General features: G+C 43.3%; 1 pseudogene; it reads left to right on the forward strand.

Annotated features, from left to right (window-relative positions):
- Positions 1–1,871: 1,871 nt before the first annotated feature.
- LOC121889069 lies at positions 1,872–9,134 on the forward strand (annotated as a pseudogene).
- The last annotated feature ends 3,769 nt before the right edge of the window (positions 9,135–12,903 follow it).

Below are 12,903 nucleotides of genomic sequence, written 5' to 3' on the forward strand. Positions count from 1 at the left end.
ATCTTATCTTCTGTTTCTGTAAAAATGATTCATGTCTTGTATTAACTCAGATATTTCATATGTTTGGTTATATATCATCGTGTGATTGCTGGAAGCAACCACACATTGTTCTTCTCACTCTTTATTCTTATTCCGTCTTCTGTACGTTTTTTGCCGCGTTTCAACTGCTGCACACTTTGTGCTATAAAAACCATTCAAACATCAGTCTATGCAACTCATTCAGCAGATGTGTGCTTGTATTTTTCTGAAATGTAACATGTTTCAGTGATTTTATATAATTTTTTAAAACATTAAAATTTATAATGGCAGTCTATGGGACGAACCGTCCAACTGAGTTGGGACCTTGGTCACTTTGACACTCAACTGCTTGGAAGTCCCTTATCGTACAGACGCCATTCAAACTGTAAAATGTTCACAAAGCTTTTTTTTCAAAGTTATCAGATTGTTTAGTGATATCTTTTGTAGTTTTTCAGCAATTTAAGCCCAAAGTCAGGGGTTTTTCAGACTTTTCCAGGTCTCACCAGTGTGTCATGTGATCAGGCACAGTGGAGAGCACAGATAATTTTAGACCAGAAATGTTTTTCTAAACTGCTGTCACTCCCACAATTTTAACTCCTCAAGCACATATCTTGCCTCAGTATGTTGCCACAAGCCTCCTCTCTCTCACAATGTAAATACATTTCATATAGGACTTATAGTTTTTGAGATCTGAACCGTAATTAATAGAGAGTCCCTGTCATGTTCTCATTGACTGCAATACAGTCTGCAGGATGTGTGTCTCCTCTCACTGCAGTTTCATAAACTTACAGATTCTCTCTTCCTTCAAACACTTTTTACACATATCATTCATTCTCATGTTAAACTAGTCTTGCTTTCACTAATGATGTACACATCTCTGGGCTTCAAGCTCTAGTTTAAGACAAATACATTTTCCTCATCAAAATGGAGATTTTTTCCTCTCATTACTGGGAATGTCTGTTGGCTCAGTGGTTTAGAACACTGCTCTCATGATCAGTTATCTCTTAGATGACAAGGTTGTGTGTTCAATACTTGCCCACTGCAGTGCTCCTCATAATGCTGTCATGTACAAAGTTGCTTTCCATCTCTATCATGTACCATAAGTCAATTCCCCTTTAGCTTACATTAACATTCTTACCTAAAATGTGGATTGCTACTCTTATTAAGTATATCTTTTCCGATTATAAAGATCATGTCACTTCTCAGCTCCTTTTAGATCCAAAGGTTGTGAGTTCAAGTCCCACTTAGGGCAGAGCTCAGTAGAGATGAAGGAGTCCAGGTGATGTCAATCTGCTTAATGAGCTGAGCTGAACTGCTTTTTTGTCAATTTCATGCAATTGACAGACTAAATAGCAGAATCTGGCCTGGAATTGCTGTGTGGCATGTTAGCTCAGTGCATAGCATGTCTGTCTTATGAGGATGCAGGTTCAATTCTACCCATTGCTGATTTTAATCTTGCTAGATTTTTCAATAGTGTTCAGCTTCCAGTTATGCAATCTAAATTCGCTTTCAGCAATCACACACAATTTCTACAGAAATTGCATTTTCTAGTTTATTATTGGATTATATTGAAAGTGACAGGTTGTTAAGATGTATAACTTAACAACGTGTATAACTTAACAAAGTCCGGACAGGACATTGGTTGAACCATTTTGGAACACATATTAAGTTGTTTATCTGGACATATATGAAGTTAATAGATTTATAAACAAAGTTTGGGAACAAAGACCATGCCTTGTACATAACTCACAGAGTATTTAGGCACAACTCATCCGCTCCTCTCCCCTTTGTCCCAGTTTGCAAGCACTCTGTGACACACTCACATCGTGAAAACACTCCTTACTTACCGAAAAATGGATCTCGAGTTGTTCCTCAACGCATTGGACGAGGACTTGTTTGACGTCCATCTCCCAGCGTCCGATCTTTCGAGTAGCCTCGTTTGCACTCGTCAATCTCCATCATTCGGGCCTCTCAGTCCCCATCTTCCGCTGACGCCAGCTTTATCGAGCCCTTGCTTCCCAGTGGCTCCAGGGGAAGGTCCCATATCCGGCGTCCAAGGGATGTTGCTCGTTCCCGGCGCCCATCACAGTCTCACTCAAGATCCCGAGCCCACCCAACAGGAGTAGCCACCGCGTGCAGTGCTCTCTCCGCCACCAGCGCACCGACCATGCCTTGGCTCCAAACATCTCTGATCGGACCACTGCTCGCTTGAAGCACGTCCTCAGCCAGCATCGCAATGACAATAAGGCAAGACTTTTCCAATTGTGCACAAACTCCCTGCAGGAAAACACTCTCTCCTGTCGATCTTTCGTGATCTTCTGGGCTCCCAGCGTCGTGTTCATTTGACGTCATGGCACATCACTCCGCCCAATGCACACCTTTTTCTTCAGCCACTTCAGCCTTTTCTGAAGGCCAGGCTGCTCATAACACTGCACAGCCTTTCTCTGCCCCACAACCACCTTTTCCACCTACTTTTTCTTTAGCTTCACTTACATCCCGTGCACATACATCCCTCCATCCCTGCATCCCTTCCTCCTTTCCGGCTCCTATCTCTGCTGTCCCTTCACTTCTAGCCACCTCAGCTGCTCCCCCACCAGCACCAACTACAACAGCCACACAGACGGCACCAACAAGAGTGGGCCTAAGCAGCACCATCAGTCACATCCCACCATTTCCATCCCCCATTCTCCAGCCCTCCTTTCCCATCTTTCAGGGTCAGTCAAATTGGAGTGGCAACGCGGAAGAACTCTGGGAAGAAGAGGCTCATCATCAACCTTTCGTCCCCCCATGGTCCCACCGTCCTGAGCATCAACAGCCTGATTCCCAGCCCGGACTTTTCCATGCAGTACACCACTATAGATCATGCCATCTCCCTCATCCGCCTCGCAGGTCAAGGAGCCTGGTTGTCCAAGGTGGACATCACAAGTGCTTTCAAGGTCCTCCCCATCCACCCACCCTCTTTCGGAAGGGTGCATACTATTTCGCCATGCGTCTGACCTTCGGCTGCAAGAGCAGCCCAAAAATCTTTGACTCATTGTCAGAGGCCCTCCGCTGGATCCTTTCCAACAACTACATTCACCTACTCGATGACTTCCTCGTGGTTACGCCACCATCTTCACCCTCGTCATACGGTCTTACCACCATGACTTCTGCATACACCGATTCAATTCAATTCAATTCAATTTTATTTATATATCACCAAATCACAACAAAAGTCATCTCAGGGCACTTTTACATGGAGCAGGTCTAGACTGTACTCTTTAATTTACAGAGAGAGACACCCAACAATTCCCCCCATTAGCAGCACTTGACAACAACGGTAAGGAAAAACTCCCCTCAAGCAGAACCAGGCTCTAGGTGGGCAGCCAACTGCTTTGACCGGTTGGGTTGAGAGAGAGAGAAGAGGGTGGGGGGGTGGGGACACAGAGAAGCAGAACAGCAACAACAAAAACAACAACAACAACAGATACATGACTAGCAGCAACAAACAGCAACAACAGCAACAGCAGGAACAGCTGGTGAAGGACAGAAGAAGGACGCCAACATGTCAGCATGGTTTATGGGGCACAAAGAACACTGAGGAGGAAGTCAAGTTAGTAACATGCATTAATAGTAAAAGAATACATACAGATGGAGAGGAGGAGGAGGAGAGAGGAGCTCAGTGCATCATGGGAAGTCCCCCAGCAGTCTAGGCCTATAGCAGCATAACTAAGGGCTGATCCAAGGCGAGCCTGGTCGGCCCTAACTATAAGCTTTATCAAAAAGGAAAGTTTTAAGCCTACTCTTAAACATAGAGAGGGTGTCTGCACCCCGGACCCAATCTGGAAGATGGTTCCATAGAAGAGGAGCCTGATAGCTGAAGGCTCTGCCTCCCATTCTACTTTTAGAGACTGTAGGGACCACCAGTAAGCTGCATACTGGGAGCGCAGTGTTCTAGCGGGATAATACGGTACTATGAGCTCTTCAAGATATGATGGTGTCTGACCATTAAGGGCTTTGTAAGTTAGGAGAAGGATTTTAAATTCTATTCTAGATTTTACAGGAAGCCAATGCAGCGAAGCTAAAATGGGAGAAATGTGGTCTCTTTTTCTAGTTTTAGTCAGAACACGTGCAGCTGCATTCTGGACCAGCTGGAGAGTCTTTAGAGACTTGTTAGGGCAGCCTTATAATAAGGAATTGCAATAATCCAGCCTAGAAGTAACAAATGCGTGAACTAGTTTTTCTGCATCTTTTAGGGACAGGATGTGCCTGATTTTTACAATATTACGTAAGTGAAAAAAGGCAGTCCTTGAGATTTGATTTATGTGGGAGTTAAAGGACATATCCTGATCAAAGATAACTCCCAGATTCCTTACGGTGGTGCTGGAGGCCAGGGTAATGCCATCCAGAGCAGCTTTATCATTAGATAATGTGTTTCTAAGGTGTTTAGGGCCAAACACAATAACTTCAGTTTTATCTGAGTTTAGTAGCAGAAAATTGCAGGTCATCCAGGTCTTTATGTCGTTAAGGCATGTTTGGAGTCTAATTAACTGATTGGTTTCATCTGGCTTCATTGATAAATATATTTGGGTATCATCTGCATAAAAATAAAAATTTATGGAGTGTTTCCTAATAATATTACCTAAAGGAAGCATATACAAGGTGAGTAGAATTGGTCCAAGTACAGAACCTTGTGGAACTCCGTGTCTAACTTTTGCCATCATGGAGGATTCATCATTAACATGTACAAACTGAAATCAGTCTGATAAATATGACTTAAACCAGCTTAATGCAGTTCCTTTAATGCCAATTAAATGTTCCAGTCTCTGCAAAAGGATTTGATGGTCAATTGTGTCAAATGCAGCACTAAGATCTAACAAGACAAGTACAGAGGGAGAGAGAAGTCCTTTGTCCAATGCAGTTAGGAGGTCATTTGTGACTTTCACCAGTGCTGTCTCTGTGCTATGATGCCTCTAAATCCTGACTGAAAATCCTCAAATAAACTTTTTGTGACCTGCCTAACTGGAGGGTAAGGCTAATCCCACATTAACCCGGGCTTCCCCCAAGACCACCTACTCTATACAGGTCAGCACACAGATAAGTGTAAAAGATTAAACAGAGACGTGGCTTCGAGTCCAATTGTATCAAAATTTATTTAAAAAGATCAATTTATAAAAATGACAGTGGCGTTGTAATACAACCAGAGATCAATTTATTAATATAATAAAGTTAATATCTGCCAAGTAGGTATTTAAGAGTTAAAGTGCCTCACACACCCTTGCAATCATGCTGTGTCTGTGCATATAATAAAAAAATATATATTCAAAATACTCCTACTCTAAAGGAAAACCAGAAAAAACATATGATTAACAAGCCAGGCTCACTGGTACAAGATAACCACTTTTTCCCACGACTATATCACCATGTGCCTTCACAGCACTGCCACCACTGCAAACACACACGCACACACACACCAAACTAACACCCCTAGGTGCCGTGTAATACTTATCTGCATGCAGGTGCACCACAAGCCATACGGCTAGAGCCCCCAAACAGTACAGCCCGGGTATCTGAAGCTAAATAAAGGGGCACAGAGACAGCATTAATACACCTGACGAGGTCCTTCAGGCGCAGTGGGTTCATCGGATAACACAAGGCAACCAATCCTACAATCAGTCAAAATATACTAAACCAAAAGAGGAAAAAACAACAATAAATATAACTAAACAAAAGAAACAAAGAAAAGAGAAACAGTAATAAGAAAAAAACAAAAAAACTACAGGCAAAACAGTAGCAAACTATCCTAAAAGAAAAGAAAAAGAAAAATCAAAAAAACAATCTCAAATATCCGACCGTGGCCCTCAACATGATATGCTCAATTGTTTCATCCTACCTCTACCATGATAACCCCGGCCAATTATGGCACAGCTCAACTGCTCCTCCGCACTGGACCCCTAAATAACAGAGAACTCATCATTTTCGATACAGCACTACACAGGAAACGACAACAACAATTATTAGTGTTTACCTCTACAAGTGAAATCTGTCTCCCACGGATCTGGGTGTTCAAAAGCTGGGGTTGTCTGCACCTCGAACAGAAAGACTGAACTCTCTGTCTGCCAGCTGATCACTATAGCACTTTGCCGCATGCGATGGGAAAACACTTCTCTCTGTGTGTGTATTCAATGAGTATTTATAATGTGTCCGGATGGTAATTGAATGGGACCTGATTGCGCTATTGGCGTTTCCCTTATATGGAAAGTAACATACTAACAAGGGGAAGTGACATAAGTGGCCGTGACCAGCCAGGTAAAAGTGACTACGCAGGGCTAGGCAGGTAAAAGTGAGGTGAAGGCGAGACTAACCCTTCTACATATTGTTATCTAGAAAGTCACGTAACTGTTTGGCGACTGTTTTCTCAAGGATCTTAGAGAGAAAGGGAAGGTTAGGTATAGGTCTATAGTTGGCTAAGACACCTGGGTCGAGAGTAGGCTTCTTAAGAAGAGGTTTAATTACAGCTACTTTAAAGGACTGTGGTACATAGCCTGTTACTAAAGACAGATTGATCATATTTAGTAAGGAAGTGCTTATTAAGGGTAAGACTTCCTTAAGCAGCTTAGTTGGGATGGGGTCTAAGAGACAGGTTGAAGGTTTGGATGAAGAAATCGTTGAAGTTAGTTCAGAAAGGTCAATTAGAGAAAAACAGTCCAAATGTATGTCAGGTTTCATGGCTGCTTCTAGGGTTCTTGAGTTTGTGGATAAATCAGTAAATTTTGATGCTGTAAGTCGGCACAAGATTGAGGGTGTGATTAAGACAGTGAGTGGGTTTATTTACACTCCAAGAGAAGCCAATTAGGTCTAACAATGAGATAAAGGCAGTGCTGAGACTATCATTATCGACGTCCACATGAATATTAAAATCACCTACTATAATTACTTTATCTGTACTAAGGACTAAATGCGACAAAAACTCTGAGAATTCAGATAGGAATTCAGAGTACGGGCCAGGAGGACGGTACACTATAACAAATAGAACTGGCTGTAAAGTTTTCCAGGTTGGCTGAGAGACTAAGATCAAGACTTTCGAATAAGTTATAATTAAATTTAGGTCTAGTGTTGATGATTAGGCTTGAGTTGTAAATGACTGCAACTCCTCCTCCTCGGCCAGTGTCTCTGGATTCATTTAGGCTGACATATTCTTCATGACACAGCCAGGTTTCAGTAAGACAAAATAAATCAATATGATGATCTGAGATTAGATTGTTTATTAATACAGCTTTAGATAATAATGATCAAATGTTTAAGAGTCTACATTTAATTCTCCTATTTTGTTGAACAGTTGCAGACGTGGTGTTAATTTGTTTTAGATTTTTATGAATGACTCTTCTTTTGCTTATTTTAGATTTAATGGATTTAAGCAGTCTCTATGTGGTTTGGGGGACAGACACAGTCTCTATGTGGTTTGGGGGACAGACACAGTCTCTATGTGGTTTTGGGGACAGACACAGTCTCTATGTGGTTTGGGGGACAGACACAGTCTCTATGTGGTTTGGGGGACAGACACAGTCTCTATGTGGTTTTGAGGACAGACACAGTCTCTATGTGGTTTTGGGGAGAGACACAGTCTCTATGTGGTTTTGGGTGGGTAACTGCTCTAATGGAAGCGCAGAGAAGCGTGTAGGACTGCAGCTCTGCCTCCTGGTCTCAGCTCTGGGTTGTCATGGTTTTGGTCTACTAATAAACTCAGCCATATTTCTAGATATGAGAGCAGCTCCATCCAGAGTGGGATATATGCCGTCTCTCCTAACCAGACCAGGTCTTCCCCAGAAAGTCTGCCAGTTATCTATGAAGCCCACATCGTTTGCTGGACGCCACCTCGACAGCCAGCAGTTGAATGATGACATGCGGCTATACGTCATGTCATCACTGGTCAGATTAGGCAGCGGTCCAGAGAAAACTACGGAGTCCGACGTTGTCTTTGCATATGTACACACCGACTCAACATTAATCTTGGTGACCTCCGATTGGCATAATCGGGAGTCGTTACCGCCGACATGGATGACAATCGTACCATATTTACGTTTATTCTTAGCCATCAGTTTTAAATTTGATTCTGTCGCCTGCTCTGGCCGCAGGAATGCATTTGACTATGGCTGCTGGTGCCGCTAACTTCATGTTTCTCACTATGGAGCTGCCAATAATCAGAGTTTGTTTCTCAGCAGGTGTGTCGCTGATTGGGGAGAACTTGTTTGAAACATGAACGGGTTGGTGGTGAACTGTGGGCTTCTGCTTAGGGCTATGTATGGATCTTGGCGTTCCTCTCTCTCCAGAGTAAACAGAGGGCCCAAGCACGTCTCTGGAATTCCTAAAACTCCATTACACTCCAAGCATACCGAGGAACTCCACCGTATCTCTTTACTCATTCAAAATTTTCCTCTGGCCGACATATGCACCAAGTGCCAATTGCTTTTGCTGCTGGGCCATTTCAACTACGCCATCCGCATCATCCCGCGGGGCCAATCCTTGTTGTCACACCTTCTCCCCAAAGCCACCACCGTCCCATCCATTCACAACCACATCACGCTCGACAATGCATGCAAGATGGAACTGAAACTGTGGCACCATTTCCTCTCCTCTTGGAATGGTATCTCCTTCTTTTATGAGGACCACATCACCGAGGCTCATGACATCCAGCTGTACATGGACGTGGCCTCTTCGGTCGGCTTCGGTGGCTACTACGGCAGCAGGTGGTTCACAGCCAAATGGCCACCCAGCTTTTCTTCTCTCACCCTTCCTCCGCTATTTCCGAAATGTACCCAATACTCATCATTGCCATCCTTTGGGGGCACGAATGGCCTAAGAAGACCATTGCCATCTACTCCGACAACAGTGCCATCGTCGACATCCTCAGCAAAGGCCGATCACACATTCTGGACATCATGCAGTTCATGCAAAAGCTCACACTGGTTTCAGCTCAGCACCAGTTCCTCATCCAAGCACACCACCCCCCAGATCACAAAAATGCAATTACTGATTCACTCTCTCATTTCTTGTTTCAGAAATTCAGACAACTAGCTCTAACCTCCAACCCTCTTCTGACCCCAGTCCCTCCGTTTTCAGCCACAAATTTCAACTGACCCCGCAGCTGGAACATCTGGCCACCACCTCATGGGACACCATCCTCAACAGCGTCACCCCCTGAACACTCTCATCATACCTAACTGGCTGGAATTCCTTCAAAGCTTTCCACGCCTCCCACGGACTTCCATTCCCTTCACTGGATGTTCTGACCGTCTCCTGCTTCATTACGTCCTCCCACACTCAACTTAAGATCAAGTCTTCCACCATACAGGCCTACCTCAGCGGAATCAACTTCTTCGTCAAACTGATTTCAGGAGCACCGTGTCCGGCCTTGTCCCACTCGCATATAAACATGTTGATAAAAGGTCTCCGCAAGGCTGAACTACATCCTACACCCCATTCACCCTTCACGTCAGATCTCTTGGCCCGTAGCATCCACGCCCTCTGTATAGGCTACATGTCTCCCTACATAGACAAAGCCTTGGAGTCCATGTTCTTACTAGCCTTTTTCAGCTTCCTGTGCTGCTCTGAGTTCACCGCCTCTTCCAACACCTTCAATCCATCTCACCACGCCACATTGTCCAACGTCTCTTTCCATTCTCCAGACACTCTCATCTACTACCTCAAATGCAGCAAGACCAACCAGTGGGTCAACCTCAACCCATTCATCTTTTCCAACTAGATTTGTACATAAGGTCTTACGAACCCATCCATGAATACGCCAACTCAAGATTAACCAGCCAAGCTTCCCCCCAAGACCCTCTGTTCATCACAGAGACAGGCAAAGTAGCAACACGCCTCTGGTTCCATCACCACATGCACTCAGCACTCGCCAGATCCCCAACCAGTTCTCAGGACACTTGTTCTGAATTGGAGCTGCTTCCACCGCTTGAAGACAAGGATATCATTAAAATTCTCAGCTGCTGGTCTTCTTCCACTTATCAAACTTACATACGTCGCGACCGAGACAACATCAGGAAATCCCACTCGCACCACTCCACTTGAAGACTCTTTTGGGGGCTCCACACAGACATCAGACCACTGAGACAGCACCCCCACTCTGAGTCTCAACCCCCCTCATTCCCCTTCCCGCTGTTGATGCCTCACCTTCTTACACCATGCATCCTCCCATCAACCCCCTCTTTTTCTTTTTCTATCTGCTCTTCTTCCCCTCATCCTTCAACCCTCATCCCCTCGACTCTCAAGTCAGGATCCCCATCCTTCAAAGGATTCTGTTCATCCTTGTAGACCGCGAAGGCCGAACCGAGTGTTGTTATATGAGACGGTCTGGTCTACGGAGGATTTCCAGCTGCATCACCAGCTGTTCCCGCCCTCACCCTGCATCACGAAGTGCTGCTCCTGTCGCCTAGCAACGTTGACAGCTGCAGATGACAATCGGGACACAGCTGGATGGAGCCAGAACTTTTCGTTATATTCTTGTGCCAGCAGCAGGGACCCAAATATACAGAAACACATTTTCTAAGAATTGAATTTAAGACTTTTAAGGACCTGCAGACACCTTGTTTATTCCATTTCTTATGTATTTTATCTATGTTGTAAATAGTTGTAAAGACCGCTGTAAATGAAATAAACAATGTATTAATAAACAATTACTTTGTTTGAATTCATTCAACAGTTTTTATTTTTCAACCAACCTCTGGAGCAGAGAGAAGAGTCTGTTCTCTCTCAGCAGCAGCAGCTCAGCTCCAACACATCGACCTGACTGTACTGGGACAAATAATCTCTACTTAAAGCTAATGTAAATTATGTTATTCAGTCTGTAATGTAGCTATAATAAAAATCCAAACTGTTATGTAGCTTAATATAATAAAACAAAATTTAATACAGACTGATATGTTTATTTTAATCCATTTATATTTGTGTAAATGTGGTGATATGTGTACATGTGGAGCTCCAGAGGCAGCGCTGCTGTTCTGTCAGTAAAAACATGAAGCTTCACTTTACATTCAGACAAACTAATGTTGCAGCTACAATTGTTAGATTTCATCTGTGAGATCAACATTTATCTTCCAGAATGAATTATATCATATATCTAAATACTGCAGAGACATTAGAGCCAGCGGTGAATCAGCAAAGAGCTGCAGATCAGCTCATGGATCATGTTCTCCCCGGGATGACCACATGTTGACCGGTTACAGTTATTTATTATATTGACTGTTAAAACCACTATGGCCTCTGTTCATTTCAATGTATATTACTAATTCAACTTAAACCCCTCCTGGTTGTATTCTGCATTGTGTGGCTCACTGCACATGTACATTAGTGTGTATCTGACCTCTTACATCAAGATGATGTCACATAAGTAACATCATGTTTTCTAGTCAGACTTAAAAAAGATTTTAAACCTTTATGTTAAAAAAAAAAATGATTGAGCTTGTTTTCAGCTGGAGGCGTCTCCTTTATAACGGACGTCTGTGGTGACACAAATCCAGCTTTGTTTATTGAAGTCCTGCAGCTGAAGCTGTCAGAGCTTCATGCTGCCATGTGTTTTCATGTAAACAGCTGAACAGGGGAAGTATAAAACTCTTTCCATCTCTCACCTGTTTGGTTCAGTTCATTTAGACTTCTGTGAAAGCTCAATAAAACCCTCCTGAAAAGCTCACAGTCCAGTTCCAACTGAACTCTGGTGTTTCATTTGTGGTTTGAAAACAAAGCAGAACAAACACTGAGCCTTTCATCTTCATCCAGCAGCCTGAAGCAGTTTAAAGGACCAGTTCACATTCTGTCAGGTCCATATGAACAGTGAAGCAGGTTTTGCTGTAATTATTCCTCCTGTTCATACTGAGCATTAGATATCTGCAGGTTTAACACAGACCTGCCCTTTAAAGGCTCTTTATAATCCACCAGATGATTTATGTATTAATACTGTGATGATACTGAACACCGACTGTGAAAACATTTTTGGATTCTTTTATTTATTTTATATTTTGATTGATCACAGCTGACAATCTGATTAAAAGAGAAACATTAATGTAGCTCAAAGTGCTGATTAATAATCAACAGCCTGTATTACTTTACAGGATTTGGCAACATATAAACATAGCACAAATTGTAAGGAAATTTGTGTTTGGTAGATTATTTCTTTGTTGTAACAAAGCTTTTTGGCAATAAATCTTATACCATTGGAAAGCCTGTTTATTTCCCTTTTAAATGGAGCCACATTTATAAGGAACATGCATTTGTGGGATGAGCAGCAGAGCTGAGTATGTGGGTTGCACCATGAAAAATTTGATAAACCTTCTCTGCCGATGCCAAACAGCTTATTCTGCCATTGACTCTTGTTTGGTGTTTGGTGGATTGGATGATTGAAGTTTGAAGAAACAAGACATATTGGCAATTTAACAATTTATTCATTTAACAAACAGGAGCCTCAGTAGTATGTGGAAGAACCACACACAGCCACAACAGCCTGGCACCTCCTACTCATGCTGGTCACCAGCCTGGTCACACATTGCGAGATGGCATCCTATTCTTCAACCAGCATTTGTTGCAAGTCAGCCAACATGGTTGTGTTGGTCACTCTGGCACGAACAGCACGCCCAAGCTGATCCCACGAGTGTTCAGTGGGGTTGAGGTCAGGACTGCTGGCAGGCCGTTCCATCCTCTCCACTCCCAAATTCTGGAGGTAGTCTCTGATAAACCCCTCTCTGGGATTGCCACTGGTTGCAGAATCTCATCTTGATATCTCTCTGCATTGAGATTACCTCCAATGATGACATGCCTGGTTTTTCCAGTGAGGGAGATGCTGCCCCACACCATCACACTGCCTCCACCAAAAGATGTTACTTTATCAGTGCAGCAATC

The sequence above is a fragment of the Thunnus maccoyii genome, chromosome 22 (assembly GCF_910596095.1).
Source record: "Thunnus maccoyii chromosome 22, fThuMac1.1, whole genome shotgun sequence".
Lineage (NCBI taxonomy): Eukaryota > Metazoa > Chordata > Actinopteri > Scombriformes > Scombridae > Thunnus > Thunnus maccoyii.